The following is a 6926-nucleotide window of genomic DNA, read 5'->3' as shown; positions in this document are numbered from 1 at the left end:
ACCTGTTTTGACTCTGTCACGGTGGATGTCGTGCTGCAAACGGCAGCGGGTACTGTGAAGCTACCTGACGGGATGTGTTTGGTTATGGAGGGTGAAGAGACCGATTATCTTCTTGGTTACGACACGCTTGTCTCACTCTGAATTGATGTAAACCAGCAACTCGAACAGCTGGCTGGAGGTTCATTCCGTGAAGATGTGGACCCATTTGAAGACGATGGATGTGTAGATCTCGAGCTTTCTGGTTTGGAAGTTCGCCGTAAATTGGAAGATATGGTGGTCGCAGCTGGGAATGATGGTTTTGACCCTGACTATCTCTCGTTTCTTCACGATACCGTGCTGGAGTATGAGGATTTTTTTCGGATTGACCTGGGTGCTGATCCCGCTTCCGACATTGAACCACTACGAATTCAGTTGGTGGACGGAGCTGTGCCTTTTAGAGCGCGCTCACGTCGGTATGCCAAAGCACAACGCACCTTCCTTCGGGACTACACGAGGTGGCTCGAGCTGATGAGTTTTATTCGACAAATTAACCAAAGTCATTGGGCATGTGCAGCGGTGCCTGTGGCAAAATCCAAGTCACCAGATGATTTCCGAATGACAGTCGACTATCGCCCTGTGAATGCACTGACCGTACCGATCGCTGGAGCGGCCCAGGATGTGACGGATTCTACCGACGAAGCGGCCGGAGCTTACGGTTTCGCGGATTTTGACATGCCAAAGGGATTCTGGCAGCTTCCTGTACATCCTGACAGCCAGGAAATGATGCGTTTTGTTACGACCGATACTGTATGGACTCCTACACGCGTTCCACAGGGAGCGAGTGATTCGGCAACGCATTTTCAGAACGAGATGCAAAAGGTTTTTGCCGAGATGCTCTACGCTCACCTACTTGTGTGGATTGACGATATTCTCGTCTATGCGGATGATGCGCCTACGTTCATCGCTACACTTCGTGAGTTCTTTTCTATTGTCCGTACTCACCGGCTCAACCTCAGCGTGAGTAAGAGCTGTTTATTCCAGAAGGAGATTCGTTGGTGTGGCCGCATCTTCAGTGGTACTGGCATTCGCCACGGGCCCTGAACGCATCAGTGCGTTGCAAGCTCCTCCCCTCCCTACTACAGCGGCTGACCTACAGCAATTTTTGTGCGCTGCTTGGGTGGATGCGCGATACGTTGATCGAATTTGGACGCACCATGCGCCCGTTGCATGACAAGTTGGAGGCAGTTTTGAGTGTCAATGGGCGCACTAAGAAACTAGCTGCTGGGGTGGTTCTTTCGTGGACGAAGAAAACGTATTCAACTCCGCAAAAACCCTGCTTGGTTCTTCGCAACTATTGCATTTTCCGACGACGTCGTCCACCGTTGCCGTGTTTAGTGACGCCAGTGAAGTGGGGTGGGGGCTCTTCGTGACTCAAGTGGATGACTGGGACTACGCATTACCTTCTAACGAACAACAGCACCAACTTCTAGTATGCAAAAGCGGGATTTTCGACGAGACGGAACGTCGGTGGAGCATCATTGAGAAGGAAGTGTACCCGATCATTTGGGCTGCCCGCAACCTGGGTCATTTTCGCGCCCGCCCTTCAGGTTTCAGGCTGTTCTGCGATCACAAGAATCTGATCTACGTGTTCGCACCAACACACGAAGTTAAACGTCACGTTCGTGGCAAATTACAACAGTGGGCGTTATCTCTCACTGGTCTTCACTACCAAATCGACCACATCGAGGGTACGGCAAACGTGTGGGCCGATCTCCTCTTGCGGTGGGGCTCTCTTGGTGAGGCAGGGGTGCACGTGAAGCGCAAATTCGTCACGCGTAGCCAGCAACGCATTGCCGACGCGACTGAAGGTCAACTTGACGAACTGCGTCCGCGTCAAGGCGACTTTGTCTTTCCGACCTTGAATAAGATCAGCCAAGTGCAACATCAACACAAGCGGACTGCACCCAGAGCAACGGGGGGGGGGGGGGTAATGACGATGGCATCGTGACTGTAGACGGAAAAATATGGATACCAGAGTCCGTGAAGGAGCTACGACAGCTTATTCTCATGGTGGCTCATTGGGGTAGTCAAGGTCACCGTGGACTTGACGCGATGATGACTACAGTCAGAGACCTTTTCTCGATCAAAGGTCTGGAACAACATTGCCGGCAGTTCCTGAAACGGTGCCTTCTCTGCAAACACATGAAAGGTGGTAATATGATTCCACGCCCCTGGGGGCCTACATACGACGCATCTGAGCGAAACGAGATGCTCCACTGGGATTTTCTTTTTCTTGGTGACAGTGTGGGTGAATGCAAATATCTACTCGTACAGAAGGACAACCTTACCCATTTTTGTGAATTGGTGGCTTGCGATTCGCCAACAAGTGTCGTGGCGGCCACTTCACTCGTGGATTGGTCGAAGCGTTTTGGTCCGCCTAAAATTTTGATTTCTGATCAAGGAAGTCACTTCAAGAACCAGGTTGTAAAGCAACTTCGCAAACAATTCTCCATTGAACAAAATCTATTTCTAGCCTACGCTCCGTGGATCAACGGTACTATCGAGCGACTGAATCGAGATGTGCTGCAAGTTCTACGTGTTCTGTTGATGGAGATGAAGCTGGACACGCATGAGTGAGAATATCTCGCTCCTGTAGTGCAAGGGGTTCTGAATCGTACCCCAGTGGCTTCATTTGGCAACCGGTCCCCTGGTGAGCTTTTCACCGCGTTACCTAGGCCTACACCATTTGAGACTATCGTAGTTGAGCGCAACGGCAAGGCAATGATGGTGACTGAGCCTGTGACTATTCCTGACGAAATGGTGGTGAATATGCAACGAAGTCTACAAGAAATGCACAAAGAGGTGGTGGACATCCGGGAGCGACGTCGGTTGCAGGAATACCATGCAATTTCGCTATCGTTGATTTCGTACTGTGGTCGAGAATCCCCTATGATACCTAATTCGACGTGCAGATCAAGTTATGGAGCAACTTAAACGTGTTGAAGTGCAACGTGGCCTGTAACATTGTCCCGTCTCATGTATGGACTGTCTTTTCGCAGCCGGTGACAGATTTCCTTCGAGAACCAGTGACTTACACCTAACAGTACGGCCTTCCCACACCAAAAGCGGATGAGCACCCATAGCCACAGCGAACACAACACGCTGTGGAGGCATCACAAATAGATTGGCATGCCTCTGCACACTGCCACGTTTCTGCAGGCGCGCTAGACTGGCCTCAAGGGGTCGATTTTAATCCAATCAGAACACACTAGAGCAGTCGATCAGAGCCAGTCACACATAGCCCATCAAAGTCACCCGTTTCAAAAATTTGAAATCCATTGCGCACTTCATCAACTCGACGCCGCTAGACGGGATGCCCAAGCGGATCGACTGGAAGGACGTGGCGCTTGGCATCTCCACCCTCGACGCTGAGGAGGTGCTGAGCACCTGGAAGTCGTACGAGGTGACCAGGAGCAACCAACTAGCGTGTGTCGTGTGCCCGGAGGACGCCGCACACAAGATGCGCTACCGCCTACTCAAATGTGCGTCGAACGCATGTGCAACGTCAAGTCCCTCGCATGGACAGTCTTGCCCGTGACGAGGGAAGACTTTATCGTGCATGACAAACGACGTGATGTCGATATTCCAGGTGGGGGAGCACGTTACAGCGGCTAGCTCCCCCGGAAGGAAACGTTTGACGCCCAGCCAGAAGACCTACGCTCGTTCTTCGTCAAGGCACCTCTATTACATACTTTCTCACTCGTGAGGCCCCGCCCTTGTTATTGTTCGAGTGTGTGTTCACTAAAACACTAGAAACCGGCAATCACCCGAAGCGATGTAACCAGCCAGTAGGTCGAGGTAATCTCGTGCACGCCGGGCTGTAATTTTCGAAGATGTCATTCTCCTGTCGCTCAACGAAAGCGTTGCTTTTGCAGCAGTGCTCTCGCTGACGGTGTTTCGTAGAATTTAAAATTACTAGCTCTCATAGTGGTGCGAATCCACCAGTTCCACGCAACATCACTTTCATAAATCATGCCTATTTGTGTCATGGCTTTTCGCCGCACGCACCCCTAACCATGTGCATCGCCGTTGTGGGATGATTTACTTACGTTCGATTTCACAAATATTTTGTCGTTTGTTTTAGCCAATCTATTTGAATACGCTGTACATACAAAGTGAATCATGTTGTAAAATTCAACCTTGGTACCAGGGTTGAACCCAATTTTGTTAGTTGGCTGTAGAACGATCGACAGTGGTTTCAGAAAATGCAATTATTGGCTAACACAAGCGGCTTAGAGGTCCTGACTACAATATAACTGATTAAGAGAGCCATTTGAGAAATACTGCGATGGCATTTGTGGCCAAGAAACTAAAGCTTCAGCAATCATTCTCGTCGGGGTACACGCCATGACTAGACAGGACCACCGAGTGTGAATCGGACATCGCTCAGGCCTTCGGAGCCATTCTTCTCGAGTATAAACTGAACATTCAAAATTGACCATACCTGCTATACCCGTGGCTTAATAAAAATTGAGTCTGACTCCGGTCGAGTCACGTGGAAATTATTTGTTGTTTTAATGTCCACAGGGTGTGTAGGTTCCTATGCGTTAGGCGTCGTTATCAAACCAGCAGGAAGCAGAAAGGATGTTCTGAGTGAGGCCATTGCAACAATATCGGTGCAAAGGTGAAGGAACGGACGTGAGCTTGGAGATTATGAGTGACGATGTCGTTGACAATATGGGCCTCAATGCGGGGCACGGAGCCAGACAAGTAAGCTATCGGCAATTGGAGCGGCAGCAACTTCGTACTCGGGTCCTACATCGACCAGTACCACGCTAATCACAAGCTATTGGTGCAATGGGCGAGTCGATTTCGTTTGGTAAAAACAGAGCCCCACTTTTTCATGCATGTACACGGATCGAAACTTAGATATTTCGCGAATACTGACTTCAAGATAAAAGTAGAAGTGTTGGAGTTCTATCGGAGTAGAGCGGCTTGTTGGACATTAAAGTATTCAAAAGATATCGGTTTATTAACGAGATAAAATCATGACTGCGACTAGAGCCATGCCTCGGAACCAAAAGTGAAAAATTCCATAAATTGTTTACGGATCTTTTCAAGCAGATATCAGTTAATCTCAATGATGACGTGACCGGTAAGAAATAGTCTACCCTCATCGAGCTGCTCAACATGCTAGCGATTTCATGCTTTGGGAGGTGTTGTTGGCTTTAGACGAGCTAAGAAGGTGACCTGCAGTTACTACAAGCGGTGATGATGCAAGGCGCGTCGATGACAACTCTTGCGCGGCGTACATCACTGACCGGGATCCGATCGGCTGCCCCGGGAGCTCGCCAGTTATTATGGCCTATAACCGATTCGGTGCCCCGCCCAAAGCGGTGGAGCTGGACAAGTATACAAAAATATTGCAGCCATCGGTGATGGCATATCCATCACCTGAATTAGCGCAACCGAAGTAGTAGCGCGCTGAATCATCTGCGTGTGTTCAGGAGTTTTCATGTGAGAAGTTGAGCGACTAGAGTGATGACATTAAACGAATTAAAATTCTGCCCTCTACTGGTAACGTGCTACAAATTACAATAACGTGATCTGTTACACATCTGACAAAAGTTTGCTTCATGCAGTGTTCCCCCTGTTTAACGGGTTGGTACATGGGAGCTATTCACGAGGGTATATTTTTGCCGCGTTCCATATATTAATTTATAGAGCTTTGTATCAGGCGTCGCTAAAGTAGGTTGGGTTTTGGTGTGTGTAAGGGATGGGGACAGGCTGTATAAATGGGCCATAGCTAGCATAGAGTCCTATAATGTTGGCTGTTGCGAGGTGTATATTCAGTTATGTAAGCAAAATCAACATAACGAAAGTCCTTTTTGCTAGTAAGTCCAAGTTTTAATTGTTGCATACGCCCAGCAACAGCTATAAATTACATTATGATCAATGAAATATACGAATTTGAGTTTGCTTCAATTGATTGCAAACTGACCAGCTATCATTCAGCACACGTAGAAAGACCACTGAGCTCATTCTCATTGCGTTTCATTTCCATATTGGCTTCACTTGCACCCTTGCTATCCTCATCATATCCATCGATCGAAGCGGCGGCCTGTGAGGGGCACTTCTGTTTATTCCGCCGTATCGTCGGCCGTCTCTCGCGCAGCATATGCTCAAGCAACAGCGTCGGCGGAATCGTGCTCTCATTTTTTTCTATTTCAAGAGCCTGACGAAAATAAGTATCTCTGCCGTACGCCCAACGTCACACATAAATTTGGTTTGGCATCATTCGTTGCGTTAGTCTACCAACCATCATATTCCAGAACACGAGTCATTTTCCCTTTATTAATGTACGAGCATTTCTGCAGAATAGTTTGTATTTTTTCGAGGCTTCACTTTCTACAGAGTGTACAAATTCAGGAGTGATGGTAGTGCTTCACACCTTCCTCGCCGTCTACAATGCCTAGGTTGTCCTCCAGTATATAGTCATCCCGCTGCACTTTCGACTACGGTCGCTTGCTGCTCTGGACATCTCTTACCGGGGAAGCACATTCATGTAGCCCAAAGCAGCAGTTTTACCCGTGCTGTTGTTTGTTGGCAAAGGTGTGCAGTGAAACGAAATAATAGGTTAGCGGATAGCCTTGGACACACACACACACACACACACACACACACACACACACACACACACACACACACACACACACACACACACACACACACACACCGGAGCGAGCGCGAGCTCACCACCTACAGACGGCAGCGACGATCGGAAGGTGTTCTTAAGTCCAACTGCAGAAAATACGACACTGCCACAATAAACCAGTGGGTTGTACCGTACAACGCTTATTTATCCCAAAAGTGCATCTGTCACATCAATGTGGAGCTGGGTACGGACATCTCCGCTGTCAAGTACCTCTGCAAGTACGTGTACAAAG

This window comes from Phytophthora parasitica (genome assembly GCF_000247585.1).
Source record: "Phytophthora parasitica INRA-310 unplaced genomic scaffold supercont2.27, whole genome shotgun sequence".
In the NCBI taxonomy this organism is placed as follows: Eukaryota; Oomycota; class Peronosporomycetes; order Peronosporales; family Peronosporaceae; genus Phytophthora; species Phytophthora nicotianae.
Note: the sequence above shows the minus strand (reverse complement) of the source record.